General features: G+C 40.6%; 1 protein-coding gene across 10 annotated transcripts in view; it reads right to left on the reverse strand.

Moving 5' to 3' along the window:
• ZBTB20 (zinc finger and BTB domain containing 20) overlaps positions 1 to 23,444 on the reverse strand; it is a 492,466-nt gene that overhangs the window by 359,538 nt on the left and 109,484 nt on the right. For 9 of the 10 annotated variants that reach the window (XM_074808333.1, XM_074808323.1, XM_074808340.1 and 6 more), the window contains one exon: positions 5,884 to 6,005. The exons of the other annotated variant lie outside the window; for it this stretch is intronic. The gene's annotated coding sequence lies outside the window, so the exon portion shown is untranslated. The remainder of the gene's footprint in view (positions 1 to 5,883; positions 6,006 to 23,444) is intronic. 10 annotated transcript variants of the gene reach the window in all.

Below are 23,444 nucleotides of genomic sequence, written 5' to 3' on the forward strand. Positions count from 1 at the left end.
ATGAGTTCTCTGTTCACTTGAGACCTGCTTCTAAAAGCACAGATTTCTTTATTGGGGTTTCTTCATTTGTTGCTAACCCATTGGCCTAATGTCAAGGCAACCGAGTTGTCTCCATCCACTTATTTCACTTTTTCGGAAACTACACAAACTATTTTGGTGTTACCTTGCACTACTTTACACAGTATCACAAGTTTGTTGATGCTTAATAACACAGATAACTCCCCATAGCACACTGCACTTCTATAACCTCTTCAATCCAGAGATATCAAAGCACTTTGCAAACAATACATTTGCCTTAGAACCGCCTCCACTGCATTAGGTCCGTATCATTATCTGTACTTTACCATCAAGAACAACTAAAGCAGAGCAAGGTAATGCCATTTAGCAGGGTTACAAAGAAAGCAGCAGAAAAGGGAGCAGAATGTGAGTTTTCTCACTTTCTAGCTCACCAACTCATCAGAAGGCCAGCCATCTGAGATGGTGAAATTTAACAGAGGTTATGATTATGCCTCAGGTAGATTTACATTTCTAACATGCAATACTATGGTGTGTGGTTTATGCTATTGGCCTTTCAAGGGTCCTCTGACTCTACAACAGCTTTTAAATACACAGGGGAAATACAAAAACTTTGGGGTTTCCTTTCCACAGGATTAAATTCCCATTTGAAAAGATGTGGATGACAGCAAAGAATATACCTAAGGCATCACAATAACTTTCAAACTAATTCCCTTCTGATACAACATGCCCAGCCTGCAAAAGATAGAGAAATAATCCAGAATGTGTGTGACTGCCACTCTTCTGTCAGTACAGCAATCTAAGCAAGCAACTGTTTCCTGCAAGGCTGTGTGATGCTAAGGGATCACATGAAGTTGGAGTTTTCCCCCTGTTTTGGTAGATCATACACACTCTCTTATTGTGTCTCATCAGAGAGTGCCCTGAAAGAGCAAACAGGCACCAGAGCCACTGACAATAAATGAAAGCAAAATAGTAAATCTATGGAAGTAGTCTGGTTGTGGAATGGACTAGTTAAAGTCAAATTTAGGTCTGATGCAAACAAACCGAGTTCTTCTGGAGCAGCACCTAAAGGTAGCAATGACCTGATTCACCATCAGTTTACGGGAAGCTGTGCGTTCATTTCAGAGGATTCTGGTCAGACACGGAAGCATTCAAAGTCTCAGGACACTGGTGTCTGGTGTACCTCCCTCTCGCTTCAGAGTATTTGCATCACGTACTCCCCTCCTCCAGATCTAAGGCACCAGACTTGATGGTGGACCACTGGTATATCTAGGTTTCTAACACCAGAATGAATTTATAAGAATAGATGAGCATTTGTGACTGCACATCTGCTGGCAAACTTGGTTTGAGGGTCAGTGTCTTGTGGAGAAGTCACAAAGCCAAGAAGGCAATAATACTCTTACTGTTCAGGCTCTGATTTAAGCCATAAATTACGGAAGGAAAATTGCTTTCCTTCCTACCTTAAATATAATTGAAAATTTGTCATGACTCCCTATAAGTAAGCACCTTCAATGATTACTTTTTCAAGGAAAATTTCTCTTGCATTTTTGGTGCAGTAACCTTTTAGTACTGATGGCCTTATACAGGAGCGGTCTTTTGTTTTAATGACTTCAAAAATCTCTTAAGATCCTTTGCCCAAGACTTTTACGAGCAAGTAGCTCTCTGCTCTGGGAATGTCATCTCCATTACTAACTGAAAAAAGTAATGCTTATGTATCCCACACCAACACTGAAGCATAATCAAATAAAGAATACTGGTTAGATATTCAACACTGAGCGTAGTAAGAGGCACACACTGCATCTTCAGTAATTGTCAGAAGAACACAGCTTACTGAAAACAGATCCTGTTTCACAGGAACACAAAATTCTAGTTTACAATTTAGCGCTGAAGAGGAAACGCAGCCTAACGTACATTCCACTGATAAGGCACCCTACGTTCTTACAGCTTGTAGAGGCATTACACTGAAAGAAATGCATTTTGTATGCTCCTGCAGTACCTTCAGCCACAAAAACATATGATCAACTGCCATTCATGTAATATCGTCAGTATTCTACTTACCGGTGCTTAAAAAGTGGCTCTACATTAGATTGAGCAAACTCCCTTAATTTATGATTTTCTAGTTAAGCATCCTGACTTGCCAAGCGGGACAACTTGTACCCCACCCATTAAAAGACTCCTCTGCAATATATTTGCCCAAATCAGTGCACTCAAACTCCTACAGAAATTAGCCAACAGCATGAGCTGGCTTGGAAAAAAAGTCTGCCTTGCTGTGAAAGAAGACATTACCCCACCAGAACCATCACCCTCATGGCTTGCTTTTTTTTTTTTATTTACTTTTTAATGGAAGCAGAAACCCCTGTCATCTCACCTACTCCTCTTTTAATAAGGAATGACTGCCGTGACTACCCCCATCTAGAACCACCATTCACTGCCAGCACCTCTGCTCTCCTCGTGTGCTTGGAGAATAACTGATTAGCACTTTGCATAATTAACCTGATTAGCACTGTGCATAATCAAACTGATTAGCACTTTGCATAATTAAAAAGAAATAATAATAATAACAATAATAAGCAGTAGGTAATAGCAAAAGCTGCTAGTCCCAACGCCTGTTCGTTAGCTCTAGGATTAGTTTAGTGCGGCATATTTTATTTCTTAAAACTATTTTTTTAAAGATGCACAAGCTCCTACGAAATACAAGTTAAAAAATTCTTACTTACTTTCAAGATCACTACTGAAAATATTGGTTGTTCCACTATTATAATTTCGGATTTCTTGTGCCTCCCTCTACTGCAGCTGAAGACATTTAACAGGATGATGCTTGACCACATGGACCACTGGTTTGATTCTCCTACCTGTCTACAGTACTGCTTTTGGATTCTTTACCACAGGATACAGAAGCCTCACATCTTTTAATGCATATATCCTCACAATGTACTTCAAGAGTAGGAAAGCTGTATTATCATTATTGACAAAATGGGCAAGGTCTAAGACTCATACCCTTAAAAGTATGTAGGCACTCAATTCTCTCCTTCCCTGGACGATTACTCCAGACCACACGAAGTCTGGAGAGGAATATGGAATCAATCAGACTCCTGCCTCTAAGTCTGCATCACTCTTCCCCCATTTGAGCATCATTCTTGACTCTGTGTATGCTTTGCATCGTGTTCAAGAATGTGAGAGACAGAAGGTACTTTCTTTGACTGCTAGCCTATCCCATCTCCAGTATAAATCTCCCAATTAGGGTTTCAGGTTTAGCAACCACCTCCCAAAAATCTGAAGAACCTGGGTAGCTACACCTAGCTAGATTGCAAACTATGTGAAAACAATGATGTTAAATGTCTGCATCCCTAGTGGCTCAGTTCTCCTGGACATTCAATGCCAGACAGCCTAGGAGAGCAGTGCCCCAAGTGAGCAGGTAACCACTAACATTTTCTGTTTACTAATGTGGCCTCATCCCTCCTAGTCACCGCTATACCCTGTGTTTCTCCTCACTTTATCTACCTCATCTTTCTCTAGCATCCTTATATCACACCTCAGATTTTCCTTGCATTCCCCACAGAGCAATCTTCACCTTACATCTTCTATTATACCTTCAAGAGCCCCCAAAATATTCACTGCCAACCCTCTACCATCTCCTTACAATGACCCTGCCTACATTTCCCACTGGGTAGCAGACGCACCTTATGGCTTCTCTGCTGACTGCTCAGCCAGTATGGCTGGGATGCTGGGCAACCAGGGAGCCAGTTCGTTCCGTGTGATGGGTCTGTCTGTTCTGCAGCTGCCCAGGTAACAGCTGCCACCTCTGGACTGCACGTGGCCCAGATGCATCACACTGCATGGACCTGTCCTAGAACAGTGACAAAAATAGTCCTACTGTGCTAGAGTTTCCCTCATAAATGCTCTCTCTTAAAATAAGCCAATGAGAAACTGTGGGGGGAAAGAGCAATAAAAGAGAATCTTATCATAATTAACTGGAAATGCATTACCCATGCACAGAGGCCTCTCCATCACCCCAGGCTAAAGAACCCATTTGAACAGCAAAGGGTGCAGAGCTAGTCACTCATTTCACAAGTTGTTTAGTTTCAAAAGAAAAGTGTTGCTGTAGAGATTTTTCAAGTCCAAATGTTCCTGGGGAAGGTAGTTCCAGTAATTCTGGGAAGGAAGCCAATCCCTTGGCTTTATATGTAAATATTTAAACAATATTATTTTTATATACATATATTTTATACGCATATACATATATGTCTTTAGACTTCCAGACTTGCAAAACTGCAACGGAAAAAATATGCCAGTTGACATACAGCTATCGGCTCACCTGCCTGAACCACGACAACTGACCGTCAGAAACAAAATACGACGACTTCAAATTAATTGAGCCATGTCATCCATGGATACTAATCCACCCAAACAGAAGAGCTGAAAGAACGGGACTACAGATTCTAAAGTAGAGAGATTAAAGTCTTAAAATTTATCTCCTTAGAAGTGGCAAGAACACAGGGTTCATCAATTTTAAATCTTTCAGAGACTAGATGGATGCTGAGTGTTCCATCCACAGGTGTGGAATCTCCAGCTTTGGACGACACAAAGCTTCACATTCCTAGCATCTCGGCGCTCTGACACCTGACAGTAAAGCTGTGACTTCATCGTGTTTAGAAAGGTCACTGCTGCTTCAGGCTTAAATCACGTCTATACCTCAAAAGGGATTACTTGGTAGAAAATGCAAGTGAAAAAATGGAAATGTATCTGGCATAGATTTCGTGAATAAATAAAATGAAAATTAAAAAAAAGCTTTAAAATTGTTGAGGAGGGGGTTGATAAAATGGAGGAACACGATTCAGTGAGAAGAAGGTTATCCAGTCAGAGCGTATGATGAATAAATCAATCCATGAAAATAAAATTTACCACATGGATTCCACCTGTATATACTCAATAAGCAAAAAACACCCTAATACAAGGTACGTGTGTGTAAATTCATAGCTACATGACTTAAGAAAATCAAATACTTAAGAATACAATATTTACATGTCTGTTCAAGTATGTATATATAGCACAGTGTGAGTTTTAAGAAAAGATCACAGAAGTGTACATACATATACATAAAAAATGTGCAGAAAAAAGGACCAAGAGTAGGGCAAGTTTTTTTAGAAAATATTTAAATGGCTTTATAAAAAGCCCTCACCCAAAGTTTGAGGGGCTTTTGCAATCTTACATTTTTCTATTGCAAAATACACCTGCTTTCTTTTCTTTCTTTTTTTTTCCCCCTAAACTAAATATTTCTTCCATCTAATGACTCTCTTTATTAGACAGCATCTAATTTGCATACATTTACATACAATTTAACTGCTAGCTTGTGAGAACAAAGAAATGGCTCTGTATTGTACTGAAGGACAATACTCAGAAAAGGAAGGTATAAAAACGAGCTAGCTCGGTGGCTGTGTATTCTCTTTGTTTCAGAAATACCAGGATTTTTAAACACACCACTTAAAGGGTGAAAAAGATTATTTCATCAAACAATGAAAAAAGATACAGTGCAGCTCCCTTTTAACACATTCTCTCTCTGGCCTGGTTAATGGGATTTAAGGGTCCAATATTTCTTTGCTTTCTTCTGTTTCCTTTATTAGAACTGATGGATTTAATTCTGTCACATATTTTACTTCATATTTTATTCCTATAACAATCTATGCTGAAGTTCAGCTCCAATGCTAATTCAACACTATCTTCCTTTCCTTGCAGTCAGCCTGGAATACGACTGAACGATCTTTGATGGGCATGAAGTACTCTGCCCTCAATGCCCAGTGCTAATGGATTTTAGAGAGTCTGCCAGAATTTTACCTTGTGGCAACAAGTCTAGAGATAATGAAAACTTACCATGTAGCTGACTGGGAATCAACAGGAAGGTAAGCAGGGCTGAGCTCCGCTTGTGAGAACAGGGAAGGACTGTGGTCAGAGTAAATGCAGGATGTAAAGGATGTGTCAAGCCCTCCAGTTCCCTAAAAGAAGAGGAGAAAAGGATCTTTAAGATCTCACATGAAGCAAAAACCTTTGGAAGGATTGGCAGGAACTTCAATACAGGCCCTACCCAAAGCACAACACATCAGCAAAGGGTTTTTCTCCAACGGCTTTGCTGTAGGAGTACCAATTGCAGAGGGCAGCTACAAACGTAATCCGTGTGGACTTGACATAAAAATCTTGCAGCAAAAAAAAGCATGATTTCACGCTGCACATCCTCGCGTCCCCTCAAACGTGCAAAACCCAGTGAAACAGAATGGTCTGCCATTTGTTACTGCCTGCATAGAAGAGCTGCTAGCTTCACTTCTGAACTCTCCCCTTCCCAGCATCATACTCAGTGACTTGTGCTCAGTAGGGCAGAAAACGTAAAATATGAGCATTCAGTGGCACAGGGACAGGGGAAAGAAGATCCAATGACTGGCGGCGTGTTGTAAGGGCCTGTCCTACAGAAACATAACAAGTGAAAAACCTCTTCTAGTGTAAGCAGACCTACTGCAACCTAATGGAATGGGACTACTCATGGTAAAAAGCGTTAGGCCAAGTTAGCTTGCATACAAAGCAGGTGTAGTATTTAGGATCCAGCAGTCATCTACTCTGCTCAGTTTGCCCCAGCCAGCCACACGGTATGTGGTAGACTGGCTTTTTATGATCAGCAGAAGGCCAAATGTTACTTTGATGGGCATCCTCACACCAGCACATGCGTGTGGCACAGCAACACTGTGACTGAAGATACAGGATCCACACCACAAACTGTACATAGAAGAAACTTGTGCTAGTACTGCCCTGACGTGCCTCACTAGCGCTCAAAATACATTATAGATTATTTTCAGACACAAATTTTAAAGCTGGCTGAAATGTTAATGAAGTTTTAGCTCTTCTTCAAAGGGGAAAATTCCCTACTGCTTACAAAAATGTTTCCTCTTTTTTTTTTTTTCCCCCCCCATCTGGTCTGCTTCTAACGACATATAGCGAACACATCTCATAAAAGAAGTTAATCAAGCCTTCATATCATTCTCCCTTTTCAAGGATGGAAAGGTTGAGGTGAATGATCTTCAGAGTTTCTGATGTGTACCAAAACGCAGGTTTTAGAAAACATTGGAGAGAAAGTAAATTCCAAAGCCTTTAACTATCATATCCTATGCTCACAGCTATATCTTGCTGAAAGATAACTGGGTTGTTATTCCTAGAACCTTAAGAGTGTGGCTGCACTATAATGTAAGCTGACTTTAACTGGAGCTGCCACAATCCCACCCTTCCCTCACCTCTTTTCTGTCCTTGCCATATGTCCCCAAGCCCATCCTTGTGCCAGGACTGGATAAAGGGAGCTTTCAGCTGAATAAAAAATTTCTTTTCTATGTATTTTCAGTCACATCAACCCCAGTTGCAGCTCAGCATCCAGGCATGAAACTTGGGGGTTGGAGCTAAGGAGGCAGCAGAACTGCACAAGTGGAGGAACAGCAACAGAGTGGCATTAACATCAATCAGTTTAAGCTGTTGTGGACCTACATCTTGAGATGTCACGGGCTGCTTTGGTATGACACGGAAGAAGGGCTCTTATCACATAGCTGGAAGCCAAAGCAATCATGGCTTTATAGGTAAAAAAGCCCCCACCTCACATGCTAACCTAAAATAAACTGGCGGGCTATGCAGATCATACAGAACAGATGCAGTCTGCTTCTGATGAAAAACTGCTTGAGATAATGGTGCACTGCTACAATCTGCACCAGGGGCAATTTCCAAGTGGCAGGTTGAATTAGCCTCAAGTGACGTGCATTACAGTAATGCTTCCCTGAGGCCATAAGGCAAGGTCCTACATTCAAAAAGAAAGAATTGAGCTTTCTTGCCAAGGGCAAACGATAAAGCACATGATTAAGAACCACTGTTACCAGGACATCCAGAAGCTCCTGAAAAATCTTTCAAGGGCTTCAGAAAATACATCTGGAAATAAAAAGCAGGAACTTTCTTTTACATCTCTACCATCACAGTACTAAGCATCTCTTCTGCTACCTTCCTGGAGCACACACATCAATTCCATCCTGACTAGAAACTAAGCTTTCTTCACCATCGGCACTTCTAAAGTCACTCTGCCCAAACGGTGCAGGAGGCTGTGGGATGTTTATCTGGATTTCAGCTGATCACAGAGGGCACTGCAGTCCAAATCTCTTCCTTCAGCTTGCCTGCTCTAGGAGTAACAAAAATTGGAACATTTAAAACCCTACAAGAGAGATCTTCTGGCAGTAAAGAACCACCCAACACCATTATCTACAATTTCTTCAGGAGAAGGAGTCACTAAGGAACAGCTTTGCTAGCCAGTTAGATTCATCATCTTTGGAAATTACAATAATGGGGAGAATTAAAATAATCAGTGTGGAGACCTACGTCCATTTTCATCAGCTCAACAACCAATACCTGACTTTTCAGCACTGCAGTCAGAATTTTTATACCCAAGTTACAACCAGGCCTCAAGGGCAGAATACCAGATCAGACTTCAACAATAATGAAATAATGCTTTCATATGTAGCATTACACACCAGCATACGTGATTCTGAAGCAATGGCATCCACACAACTACTTGTTTTCATTCCAGTCTTCTACACAGTCTAAAGATATCTACAGTTATTCTATCAACCATGGGCAGCTGCACAGATCTATACATGTTCACAAACCTATACACAAACCTCTATATGTTCAAGTTATGTGACCCCTATACAATAGGCTTGGCTGGTTTCCCCAACAGGAAACTCCCATTTTCCTTCAACTGCCTTTAAGAGGGAACTTAACAGGGAAGTGACCTTGCCCCTGTACTTGTCACTGGTGAGGCCGCCCCTCGATGACTGGGTTCAGTTTAGGGCCCCTCACTCCAAAAAGGCCATTGAATGACTCGAGCGTGTCCAGAGAAGGGCAACGGAGCTGGTGCAGGGTCTGGAGCACAGGTCTGATGGGGAGCGGCTGAGGGAACTGGGGGGGTTTAGTGTGGAGAAGAGGAGGCTGAGGGGAGACCTCATGGCCCTCTACAACTCCCTGAAAGGAGGGTGCAGAGAGGGGGGATGAGTCTCTTGAACCAAGTAATAAGCAACAGAACAAAATGCAATGGCCTCAAGCTGCACCAGGGAAGGTTTAGACTAGATATTAGGAAGTATTTCTTTACAGAACGGGTAGTCAGGCGTTGGAATGGGCTGCCCAGGGAGGTGGTGGAGTCCCCATCCCTGGAGGGGTTCAAGAGGCGGGTTGACATAGCACTTAGGGACATGGTGTAGTTGGGATCTGTCAGTGCTAGGTTAACGGCTGGACTAGATGATCTTCAAGGTCTTTTCCAACCGAGATGATTCTGTGAAGACATAGCCGTTATCAGTATAACCCACTTGTGCATATATCCTTGCTGTGGTGACACTGAACATTTTTCTCTATAGAATAACCATCCATTGGAAAACACTCATACATAGGTACTTAGACACTAACATACATATATATGTGCATATAAAATACTCTAGCAAATACCCGTTATTAATATCTAATTATGACAGTATTATTGTCTTGTCATCACAATTGTTTGATCAAATTAATTTTATTCTCTCTTGGTTACCACTGGTGCCTACATCAGTTTTGATGGTCTTTAAAATGATGATGAGAATCTAAGAATTTTAAATAATGCCAATATTTGAATACTTTCTATTCAAATGCTCTTGATTGGTTTAAAAGTGTACTACCACAACACCAGCCTCAAATTTATCTTCTCTTTAACAGTTCTTCTTGGAGCTAAAAGTAGGTTAAGCAAATCTTTCATCAGACTTTTCTTTTCTTTTGTTGTTATATACTCCATTGAAGCTGAGATACAAAAAATGTTAAAGTTGGTGTAAGCAGAATCCAGTGGAAAGTAGCTTCTCTTGCACCTAATTAAATTTTGGCATTTATGAAGTTCCACTTTTTGTACATAGCTGTGTCATTACATTTTGTATTAGACATTATGGGTGAGATTATCCAAACGAACAAGGGTGTGATTCTCCTTCCACTCAAATCATGGTGAAGTAACTCAAGTTGAATCCACCAGCAGCACATTCAGGCCAGTTTTGAGTGCTTCTGAAAACTCTCTCCCCTCTCAACCTGCCCAGAAAGTGGGCAGAAAAAAAAACAATTCCACCACCTTGTGTCTGGGAAGCAACATCTACAAGTTGCAGCTTGTGCAGTTCTGTCAAGTTAAAGATGCTGAGAATTCCCTTTTAAATACAAACAATATTTCTGAACTAGTAAATTCTTTCAAACATTCACTTTGATTTGATAAATTATATTAAACACAATTTGCCGCAGCAGCATTTTAAACCATGACGGCTAGAGCACGAGTAGGTCATTTTTACACACAAAAGTAAAATCTACCCAGTTGTGTATACAGCCTAGATTACATATGCGGTCCCACACGCCCCAAGATAACAAAATTACCCGGTTTGCACTCCAAGCCAGTCGGAAACTGTGTAGTCACAGATAGCAAAGTCAAGCCCGAGCCAATCTGTCCTGCTAAGCAGCTGCTATCTCAGTTGCTTATTAGTTCACCAGTACACCAGCCACGACCAAAGGCTTCTGATGGGCTTACAGCATGCACAGAACAAAATTGTCTCTGCTTTCAGAATACCACAGAAACTCAACCATGAATGAATACTATCAAAGGGTGGAGGTAGGAGAGAAATCTGTTTTAAATTTTCTCAAAACATTACTTTTTCTAATACTGAAGAGAAAAACCTTACTCTAGAATACTGTATAACAACAGAATCATGCTGTTTGTTGGCAGAATGGTGCTTCATTTTCAGCAGAAAAAAAATGCGTATAATAATTTTTCCTGATTTAGATGGGTTTTGGGTCAACCTTAGCTACATACAAATGAATGTATTGTTCAAATTACAGGGTAATTTTAATTAGGACACCCTGTTAGACATCCTGTTGTTCTATTTAATGGACTTTCTCAATTATGAGAAGAAACACCTCCCCACCCGCCCGTGACTTAAAAGTTAAAGTAAAAATTATGCTGAATAAATATACAAAGACAAAAATTATTTGTTCTGCATTAGATCTTTTTATTTCTGTTAATCTTTATTTGGCAACTTCTGTATCAAAAGGGCAGAGTTCAGAATTCCACACCCATTAAACACCTGTTTAAAAACCACTTGAAGCACTGGAACCGGCCAAATATGTCCCAATTAAGCAGAAACATTGGCACTGCTGTCCCGAGTAAGGAACACCCATTGCCATTTGCTCTCATTAGGTTAAACAGGTTTCTTGGGACATGGCTGAATTCCTGATTATGTGCATTGCAAATGGATGGAGAACACCAGAACAATAAAATTTAATTCAGCACAGCCTTCTGTCCAGTTGTCGAGCATGGCATTTTGGGAAAAGTGAAAGCTGAAGCTTCGGGAAGTGGCTGGGAGTTACGTGCACCACACGAGACAACTCACACTTCAAGAAATTGCCTGGCTGACATAATGGAAAGAACAGTTCTTCTTGAAAATGCTCTGAGATTGAGAGCTTTTTTCTCAGCATCTCCTTCTCTGTACTTTGTATTAGTTTGAATCCCTTACACAGTTTTATTTGATAGTTATAAACACGACACGGTGTCTTTTATATTCACTTTAGTGTTATAAATTGGTCACTGATTTCTTGATTTTGTACATTTATGCATTCAGTGATGGAACAAAAAGCCCAGAAAATAAAAGCTTTGTTCATAGATCAGACACAGTACTGCAATTTTTCCAAATATTTTTGTCAACTTATTTAAAGGTTCTTCTAGAGAGACCAACTGCATGGCAAACAGAAGAATTTCATCTCTGTCATTCATTTAACCTCTTGCCCTCTGTCAAGGATGCAGACATGCTTGCCAATAAGCGACAAGTCAAGTGGTCTTTTTCCAAACACCCAACAATACATTTCAGGGTGGTGCCACTAGACAGAATCAGAGCAGAGTGGTAGTGATTAAAAAGTATGTCTGAAATAGTTCTAATATCCATGCTCAATCCTCTATAATCCCACTTCATTATCAATTTATTAACTTCCTTTGTTGTCCTTTCTGTCACCCTCCTCTGCTAGTCACTAATATATCTTAGTTTGGGAAGTGCTCTACCCCATGTGCACAAAAAGCTAGCGTACTTCACATAAAATTGATCAGTTAACTGTATCCAAGTAAAAGATGTACAGAGTCTCTAAACTGATACCTTAAAATTAAATGTATAAAAAGGATGGTTCAGCACTATAAACACTACTTAATTCACAACTCATATAGTCAGGATGTTAGCAGACTGAAAAGAACATCTATATATTTTTCTCTTCACTTATGCCACATAGACTTCTTAAGAACATAAATCCTGTTGCTTTTCTACTACCTCCTGTACTTAGTGCAGAATTCACAATTATTTAGCGCCTACATTTCTAAAGTAAACTTCAGTACAAGAAAAAAAGCATTCTAGGAATAAAAGATGTCAGCTAGCAGTTGCTGCTGACCTAAAACTATATTTATTTTCAAGACAACCATAAGAGTGGCAGATGCTTTCTTGTTCTGGCTGGCTACAAATGGCACCAAGAAATCCTAAGATAGACACTTGCATACTTACTCTTTGCTTGTTCCCATCCACCACCAATAACAAGTGTTTTTGCATACAAACAACACTTTCTGATTTGCTATTGCTCTTTATTTAGATATCCATGGCTGCTATATTCACCGTGGTCTCAAGAACAGTTTCCCTTTCATATTCCTACTGATCTCAACAAGAATACTAGGTACCCAAAACATCTGAAAAAGATAAATATTTCATATTTATTCTCCATTATTTAATTCACAAGTGTTGCTGCTTATAGTGAAAATGCTTTAGACCAATATCCCTAAAAATTGAGAGCTGCCGTCCTTAGCCAGTCCTTCATTTAAGCCTTAGGAACTTCCCCTTCCCCTCTTAGAATTGGTGGCTGACATTTTATTCAGTAGACAATATCTGTAGCTGCAGCACTTCCAGACTACAAAGAGCTGCAAATGCTATCATTACAAATTAATGTTTTTATTGGTAGACGTTTTGAGAGACTAACCAGAAAGGAGCAGGAAAGCAGGAGCACGGGTGGAAAGCAAGCAAAACAAGCCCACAAACAAACAAAACACTACAAATCACAACAGGACAAGAGAAAAAGAGAAAAATCAAGTGGTGACATCACCTTACTGGATTAGCAAAAACAATTGTCTTGATTGGAATTCCATTTTTTTTTCCTTTGTATTTCCATTAGACAACTATAAAAACGTTGAGCTGCATCACTTTCTCTGACACCCTAATAAACTACTTTGTATTACTTGTATCTAAGCACACTTAACACAACTTAAAGGTAAAAACAGTAGTCTTCTGTACTGTAAAAACATATAAATAAGGGGAAGCATCTCCTCTGTGCTGCACTCCTTGAAAAAGCACAAACAATTCATTCTAACCGTTTCAACTGGCATTTCACTTCCACTGAATCGAAAGTGGTATTTTGGACCCTAGAGAAGTTGTGTTCAACAACAGCCTTCAAATGCCTGAGCTCAACAAAAATGCAGCGCTGCAGACTGGCACTTTGGCTGGAGAAGCAACGGAATATTCCATGGGAGGAAAGACTTTGCCTACATCGCAAATATCTACAGGCAAATCACATAATCTTTTTATATGCAATATAAATAAGAGATATAGGTTAAAAGAAGAGAAAGAAACAGCTTCAGAATCACCTGGAACAATTTGTGGAACTGACTTTTAATTGCCTACAACAGCAGCTTTTAAAGATTTTGCAGGAGGCAAGAAAGTCCCTGTACAGCAGCTGAGGACAAGGACCTCTCAGCCCTAGGAAGATGTGGTAACACGCAACAAATGAGGGGAAGCAGAAATAAAAATAAAAAGAGGCACTGGAATAGGCTAATACAGGAATTTCTGCAATACAGAAGCCTACCCAAGTATTTAAAGCCAAAGAAAAAAAAAAAAAAAAAGAGATCATAATTACTTTTGTGTCGGGAAATACACTCTTCTCAATATCAGGATCCCACAGTGGGGCAGCATCTTTCAAGACAAAGTTGAAAACTGTGGCCTGTGAAACAGAAACTAAAGTAGCAAAAGAAAAGAGAAAGAAGTGAGTTGTGGGGCAAACACTGAAGATGGAAACGGCTGGAATCAGGAATCCAGATAGAGCCTTTGTCTCTGGGGCAGGGAGGGACAAAAAGGGGAGGCACATAAACTTTATGCACAAAGTAAGGGGAAGTCAGTTGAGGGATATATTAAAAAACTTAATGTTTCAATATGCCATCTTGTAATATCACATTGAAAACCACACCACTGTGTGTTGTTACTGTATTTGGCCAAGTGCACCACTGCGTTTAATTTGAACTTTGATTACAATAAATCACATGATACAGGGAGGCAACCAAGTGACTCACAGTCCCTTCTGAAATCTTACCCTATTAAAAACTTAGACTGAGGTAGGAACAGAGTAACCAAAATCTATGTACGCTACACAGAGGAAGGGAGCTGAAGTACAGAACAGAACATCCCAGGGCTTCTTGGTCATTTGTTAGACATGAACAGTAACTTTGCTGTGCCAGTAGTTAGACTGTTAGAGCAGTAGATAAATTTGGTGCATGCATCAGATACAACAAACCATGGGCTGCCCAATTTTCCAAGGAGAGCACAGACGCTCTGCACACCTGAGCACGATTAAGTCTTACTGCTTATGAAGAAGAGAGTCAGTATTGGCAGCGCACCGGCTTCAAGGGGAGGGAGGCAGTTGGAGGAGAAGCATAAACCTGTTTCTGCTCACTACCAACAACATTATTGCAGGCACTAGTAATGAGGTGGCTAGGCTGGGAGGGGAAAGGGATAGAGGATCTGGAGTGCTTTATCAGCTCCAAGACCAATGCTGGTTTTGGCACTATTTTCACTCTAGTGAGTTACAAACACAAAAAAAACCCAACCAAGCAGGTGCTAGCAATCTGAGAGACCACATGCCAGCTACAGCTGCTTCAAACTGATTCAATTACATCTGCCTGAATAGTCCCAGGACACTGAATCCACTGAAGGGAACCACAGGTCGAAGGGAGACCCAGTACTTTGGGATTTCAACACTCCGTTAAATAAAGGTGGGAGTCCCCCAACTGAAACTGGGGGAAGATATTCAGACAGGGTCTGAAGCATGTGATCACACTCAGCATAGGATAAGATGGAAGCCAGAAGACAGCATATGCATGACACCAGGATACACAGTAAATGCCCTTTGGAAATAACACCTCAAAAATCTCCTGAAGCAGCCTGACGGCACTGCCTTGTTTCCCAAAACACTGGGTGCAGTACATTTGCTTGAACATGCTCTTGGGATTGGGACTTCACTCCAAACCTTGTTTGTACAAAAAGGGGCCAAGCAGCTGGGAAATTCTGGAGTGTAGTGTGTCCTCATTAGCTCCCATCTGCCATCAGAACTCAGCTCATGGCAAGTTTGGCTAAGTCCTGGTGTTCTCAGGTCCAAATCTGGGTCAGTTTTAATTACACTATACAGAATTCAGTGTGCAGTTTTTAAATCCTTATTATACAGCGCAGAAGAACGGGCAGCTCTCCAACTAATCAATTTTTTAAAAGTACATATATAAAAATTTTAAACCAGGCTAGACAGACAGTGGGTGGAAGAGAAAAAAAAAAAAAAGTATAAGCGAGTACAGGGGTTAGTTAAGAGAACTGTTAGCAAAAGTGGGTCACCAGCAAGTTCTGCTTTAAAACTTCAAAGGAAGGGTAAAAAGAAAAAAAAAAAAAAAACACTCTTCACTTTTTAAGACCGTGAAACTGATGTGCAAGATGTATACAATTCATACTGCTTTTAGCATCAGCATGGGTTACACACAACAATACTGCAACCAGATTGCTAGGAAGAGAAAGATAGATTGTCCTGTGGCTACAGGACCCTAGAAGGCACTGGCTGACCTATTCCCCTATGTTTTAACAGCGTTATTGCCAGGCTTGGGAAAGTCCTTTTCCCTACAGACAAAGATGAAGACTGCAGCCTTAACCCCACAGGTATAGAAAAGGTGTGGTGGTTAGATGTACAGTTCAATGGGATGGTGAAGGTGATAGTGAACTGCAGCATGTTTGTCTAAATCCTTACCCAATTAATGTTTTTTGGACTACTGTAACTGATATTTATTTCCTCTTTTTCTATGCCATCAAATAGCCATCAGCCAGGTCAGGACTTGAAAAGAGTTTTGCTTGCCAGGTTGCTGGCAAACAAAATGATAGGAGGCACAGAGAATGGCATGTTTTTCACTGAACAGACACTTGGGATAGGATAGCACGCCAAATCTTATCTATGTAAATTGGGCTAAAATCTACTCTCAAAGTCAACAACCAGAATCTGCCCTGTTTAAAAATCTTTGTCAGATGCAAGGGAGCAAGTGGAAGTCTTCAGTGACAGCTACCGACATAAAGGTAGCTCAAAAATGGAGAAGGATGATCAAGGAGCAGAGTAAATAGTGATGAAGTGATAGATGCTTTTTTCGAAGAACGTAACATTCTGCCAGTCCCTACACAAAAACTACACCTTCAAAGATTTCCAAGTTTGCTTTAACCATTTCCATGAAAAAATCCTGTTAAAAAAGATTTCCCCTCATGCACCTTGTTAGTATTATCATAGCTTTCATTTTAGAGCTACAGCATAGCAGAAACATGACACAATCCTGCACTTTCCCTTGTAAATACTTCTTCACTTGGTGGCTAATCCATACATCTCCAGCTGCAAGGTGAATCCCGTACGTTCTGACACTGAAACACGCTCTTGACTATTTCACCATCAACAGAAACTACAAGGCTGGAGTAACCAGACAATGCTTTTTCTTCAAAAAGAAGCTTTTTCTTTAATGTAACTCCCCTCCCTCACACAGCACCTCTAATACATGAAAATCCATACATCAAACATACATTACACAATAATCCAAGCAGAAACCAAAGAAATAGCACTTACCACAAGAGCATTGCAATCTCAGGTACCATCACTATGGTATTAGTTCTCAAACATCGGAGGACTTTTTGCCCATACCACCTGACTGGTCTCAAGCTCTAACTGTCCCCACCTGGGCCCACTTGTATTAATTAGGACAATTAGCCTCACCGTCTCTGGGATAATTGTCAATTTAGTTGAGCTGACACCAAAAAGAATTTGGATTAAAAAAAGCAAGCTGAAGCCACAAGCAGACTGGGCAAGGTAATTTCCAATCACTGAAGAAGAAAATTACCCCATGCAAATCTGTTTTCTAAGGGTCTGGTTTCTTAGCAGAACTTTTCACTATGAAGTTTCTGTGCAGATCTGTAACAGAACAAAAATGTGCAGGAGAACAATAACACAGCAAATGGTAGTCAATTTAGCCCAGACATTATCATCATATCAGCCTTCTAACAGAAGAGAAATTTCAGTGCCCAGATGTGTCTTTGGACTATGCTCTCTTTTAAAGCACTGTTAGTGCAGTTAGGTACGTTTGATGGACTATTCGAAGACAGGACCCACCACTGACTAGGCAGAATAGACAACCTATAACTTAGACACAATGAAGAGTGCAGTAATAATGCTACCTAGTGCTGCACATGCTCTGGAACGCTGACAAGGAAGTTCAACGGTGAAACAGGGCGGCTACTTGGGAAGCCAGGGAGGGAAGATTGTGCAGTTCAGCAGGAAAGTGCAGCTTCTACTTGATTTTTTAGTTTTATATCACCTATCAATGTAGCTTGATTAAATAATTTTACACACCTCTTTCTTTGGCCTCTCTGCTTTTCGTCTTCCTCCATTTCACATGTATTCTAACAGACCGTTCCAAAAGGTAAACGATGTATCCAAGGGCTAAGGTGGACTTCTACTAGGTTCTGAGTAGTCTTAAGGACCACAAATATGACAACAGGTGTCACTGACTACCTGCTGCAATGGTGGAACTATGGAGTAGAAGGAACACTAGTCTCTGAAGTGTCTAGACATGTGGAAGCTGCAGTATGGAAAACAAGGCCAAAAAAACAAACAAAAAAAAAAGACAAGACAGGAGACTCCAGGGTGAAAGGACAGGCTCTGCCCATGCTCACCACATCCCTAGAGACAGATGTGACCCAAGTTAAAGTCACTAAAACTCTTCAGGTTCTTCAGGTGATAATGCAGCCACTTCAGAGTTGCCTATTGTCACACTAACTTGTTCAAGGTGTATGTGGTAGCCCTGAATTCTGACCAGGGAGCCAATGGGAAAGGAGACTGGCTGATATTTCTGAATAACCCATGCTGTTCTTGCATAACAAGGCTCCTGCAGAAGCACATCTTTCTTCTACAGTTCTATTCACGGGGAAACGGTGAAAGATCTGGCATGGCACATGAATGCAGATGTACTCTATAGTAACAAAGCAAGCACGTCATTCTGAGATAAGGGACGGTTTATTTTGCAGATTGTCAGCACCTGAGGATGTTAAAAAGGTGAGAGGAATTTTCAGAATGAATTAAACCATGGTGCTCCCAAGTTAGAAATTAAAGAGAGACGTATCTCCACTAAAATTTGATGCTACTGTATTCATTCTGCTGTACCTACATGTAGCAACTCATAATCCTCTTAGCGGGGTCTGTCCTTTCCACTACAGGAGCTGGAATACCTAAGACAACAGTGTGATTTATAAACAGAATGAGTCTCTCAATTTTATTGTCCTTGGTTGAGAGAGTTTAAGTCATACCCTTAACATCTGAATGCCAATTTTCTATTGCATTTTATTTGTGAGTGGGTGTTTTTGGTGCTATACAGTCTACATAAAATGAGTCAGTACGTAAGAAAATGCAACACCTATTATCATGCGTTTTGTAAACATCCAGCCTGTGGCTTGTGTGCTGTGCAGCACAGTTGTTATTACCATCTAACAACATGTTTTAAATTAACAGAGTAAGTCCTACAGATCTCATTTTTGTGAATTTTAGCCACAGTGGAGCAGGATTAAGAGGAATTTGCCAAATTTCTGCGTTCCCTGTACCTGCAGAGGAGGAGGAAACCTGCAATTCTGTCACTGCAGTGAGGAGATGGTATCAAGAACAGCGCTGATCAAGGCCAACCAAAAGGATCACACGTACTTTCCTAAAGAATAATACCCTATATATATATCGTTCTCAAATAAAAACTGAGAGTCCTGACTAAAGTGATGTTAGCTTGCAAGTTTTGTGGTCCAGTTTCCAGCCTGCATGACAAAAGACTGCAAAAGAGCACACAGACATACGTACATGCATATCTCAGTTTATTCCTTTCTATTATTTGATAGCCAAACTAATGTCAGATGATGAATTCAGCAGGCCCTCCGTGGTGAGACAGAGTATAACCTAAGTTTAAGACAGAAATGGAAGTGACAACAGATAAACGCAGGACGACCATGAAAAGAAAGTTTGCAATGTACTGCTTTTATATAGAAATATGAGATAAAAACACCAATTATCCCCATTTTTCTAGATGAGGAAACAAAAAGCTCTGGTCTAGACCACAAAATAAATCAAGGGACTCATGCTGAATATACATGATTACGTTATACTCTGGTTTCTATTAATTTTATCACATTTCCCTCAGTCCCCGACTACTAGTGCTTTCTATCATTCACCTAAAGAAGTCAAGAACAATTGATAAGCACTGGAGCATGTGTCTGGAGCAGGGTTCAACTGAAAATCAACCATGTCCACATCACATCCCATTGCAGACCATACAGACAGGCTCAACAGCATATCCCTGACACCAGCCGGGGCAGTTACTTACTGAATTTGTGGGCAGGGCAAATGAAGAGTCTTGTTGCCCTCCATTAAATCTTTCCAGTTGCTGGCAAACCAATGGCTAGGGATTTTCTGCACAGGTCGTTATATTCATATCTTTGTGTTAAACAGCCCTTGATGGACTCTTCTTTCATGAGTGTATCTAATTTGCTTAGTAGGCAGATTTCCTTCTGCTTTTTCTTAATCTTGGGTTAATGACTTCTACTGTCAATATTTGCACTGTATGTCTAAAGATTTTCTGGAGCTGCAGAAAAAGAGATCTCCGGCAGAAATATAAGGAAGAAACTGGTCCATAGATCACTCCTCCTGGGCTAAACCAGCATAGAGTGTAAACAGATCTGAAGACAATGGCAGATCTGTTTCTGTCTCATGATGAAGATTTCAACACATCGTAACAATGCTGTAGCTTTGCAGTTTGTTTTAAATAGATTTATAGGATACTAACTCCCTTTTGCAAGAGCAAAGAGATGCTTAATCTGAGCCAAGAGGCACAAACTGAGCAGATATGAAGGTGAAATGGTCTGAATTTGCCAGTCAGACTTGCAGTGTGACTGCATCTGCTGCTTGGATGCTGCCTAAATAGGCCAAGATCAAGGTTGCAAAGATTGATTTGATTCTCATCGCTCAAGGTAAACAACAAGACCCAGAAACCAAGCTCATAATAAAATTTAAAATTATCCCACGAAGTCACCTTACATTTCCACACTGCAATGCACATCCTGCGTGCATGTGTGTGTGTGCACACGTACACACTCATTCACACTCAAATCCATCTTATCCCCTGCATTTGTATGTTGCACCACAGCAAATATTAGAGGAAAGAACATAATTGCTAGAGGAAAACAGCACCCATTGGTGCGGAGAACCTATGTTACTGTTCCCCTTTTCTAACCAGAAAAGACTGATTCACATCTCCTTGCCTCACATCCCTGCCCCTTTACCAATGAGGAACTCACCTTACGTCTCTACAATGCTTTCCTTGGCCAAGTCTGCAACCCCGGGCAACCCAGCCTCGATTGTAGGCAGCAAAGGCAGAGAGCTCAGCTCAGAGTTTGCCATGCTCAGTGCATGTCACATAACACAAGCAACCTGCTAACGAGCTGCTCTCAAAGTCACAGCTGCCAGCAACAATTGAGCAAGTGCAGCCTAGCTTTTCAGGATTCCTGCCTGTTGCCCAGGAACCACACAAAGCACTGGAGATTTTAAACAGGTGCAAACAGTGCTTTTCTCCCATGCCTTGTCCTCCAGCACATCAGACTGCACAGCCACTGCAATGGCAATGCAAGTAGAACCAGAAAGCAGCAAATGAACTTTTAAAAATACTATCAGAGTCCCTACTGATAAAGCAACACTTTTATGACATGAGAAAAACGGCTTGTACGTAGCACTATAAGGAGATGCAGAAAGGCTTGGTTGGGCTTGCCTTGTGAAGACCTGCTTTTTCAGAAATACGCAACTCTATTATAACTCTGTGTTACACATTTTTCTAAATTTGTCAGTATTTCTCACCTGCAAAATATTTTGTTAATGTAAGAGGTAATGTTTCAGAACACGCAATGATTCAGAACACGTAATGAGCACCAAAAATAAATGACACGGGTGCATTTTGAAGCTTACTTTTAAAATAATTCGATAGCTGTGTAGGAATTTTTAACGCTCAAAACGATCTGTCAAATAAGTGTATCTTCGGGCATAATATAAATCAATTATCTAATTCTGTGTATGTATAGAAATTATGTATGTACCACCTGTTTACAGCCCATTGCTCAACATTCTAATCTTGTATGTACAAGCTCAGTGCATAGGTGGTACCATAGGTAGACAGAAAAGGTATTTCCTGAACTGAAAATCTGTGAGGCAATTCTTAACAGGCTCGTTAGAGAAGACTGCAATAACTCCAGAATGGTTTGTTTTGTCAATACTGCCTACGCTGTGCTAAGGTCATCAGTATGAGCTTATTAGCCACGTTCCCACGTTGGTAGTCAGGCAAATTCCTGTTAATTTCAGGCAGAATCTTGCCTGAATTGGAAGGGAGCAGGAACTGGTTGAGGCCACTAACCAGATGCCCATTAAGATCTGGCACTCTGACGTTAGGATCAACTACTAGTCTGGTGTCTACCTGCTACTTACAAGCCTACTTACAAGAGCAGGCACAGGTCAAGCCTTGAGCAAGGCTCTTTTGCTGTTCGTTCAGAAACGTTACAATGCTGACATGCACGCTAAGGGCTTCTGTCTAAAATGAAACTGCTCAGATAGGTTTTACCTTCCCTTTTGGATTCAGCTTTCCATTTGGATAGGAGGCTGAAAAGGCTAAAGGGTTCTCTTGTACAGACGCCAACAAAAACAAAGGTAAACTTAGAATTTTCATTAACTGTAAATTACAAGAGCAAACAGAAATAAGGATTGATGTGAGCAACAGGGAATGCTAAAGCTTCACCAAATGTAATGTGTAATGCCTCAACCCAAACATATTTTGGGATGACTGCCAAGAAGATGGGTATAAATGTGGGAGGCTTAGTAGAGTACAGTTTGAGCTAAAATGTGTAAAGTTTTCACTTGTGCTAAGGAAACATTCGTAGCTAGGTAAAAACAAGGCCTTATGAAAAATCCAATTTTGCATCTAATCTAAATTTCCCTGGGCAAAGCAACTGCTCTCTTCCTAAACTGATCCTCGAGATAGCTGGTGGTAGCATGTAATTATTGTGGATACTATTGCAATGGGTTAGGCGCTAGTTGAATATTGTGAACTCTAGAGGTCTTATCCAGCATTAAGTGGTTTGATGTTCTCATCTAAACCTGAATCGGAGTTAGTCATTATAATGCTTTTGTCAGTTGGTGGTCCAATCACACCTGTACAACTACAAGGCAGAAATGTTGGCTCTGTCTAACAAGCTTTCATGTGCTGTCTTACCTTACGTTGTTATCCATTAGATCTTTTGGCCCAGAATCTCCTAGTAGTGAAGGGTGAAGCATCCCAAACCATCAGAGACTCTCCAAAGAAGAAGAATTACCGTGTCCTTTATGTTGGTGGGGCTGTAGTGGAAAGGCCATTAAATAACCCAAATAATCTCTCTTCACTGCTAAAAATCCCCCAGCAGAAAAAGGCCAACATGGTCGAGTTTTGGTTTAGCTAATGTCAGAGCTGTGCCTCAAGAGTAAGAGTATGACGTGCTCCAGTAGAAGACTAGTTCATGAACTGGGACTTAAGTTTACTGTCCATCAGATAAACAATGGACAATTCTAGTAAAGGCAAGAGGCTGGAAAGTAAAAGGCTATAAATTCTATATAAGGCTAAATAAATTGCCTAAATAAAGGCTATATAGAATTGTTCAACACTGGCTCATTTCTCAGCTTTTTTTAAGCTACTTTCTTCTTGAGTTGATAGACCAATTCTTTCAGCAAAAAATGTCAACAGCAGTAAAGCTTCTGCATAGACTTCAGGAAGCATACACAGTGATGAAGCTCCAAGAAGCCGTTTTACTGGATACCACTTCAGCTTTATTCATGTGATTGGTTCCAAGATCTTGAGACAGTAACACAAGTTACTTCATGTTTCTCTATTTTAAGTGCAGGGTACATCCTTCCCGCTCTGTGCCTGAGATCATACAGCATCTGCAGCTGACAGATACAGACAA

Source organism: Strix aluco, chromosome 2 (genome assembly GCF_031877795.1).
Source record: "Strix aluco isolate bStrAlu1 chromosome 2, bStrAlu1.hap1, whole genome shotgun sequence".
Classification (NCBI taxonomy): domain Eukaryota; kingdom Metazoa; phylum Chordata; class Aves; order Strigiformes; family Strigidae; genus Strix; species Strix aluco.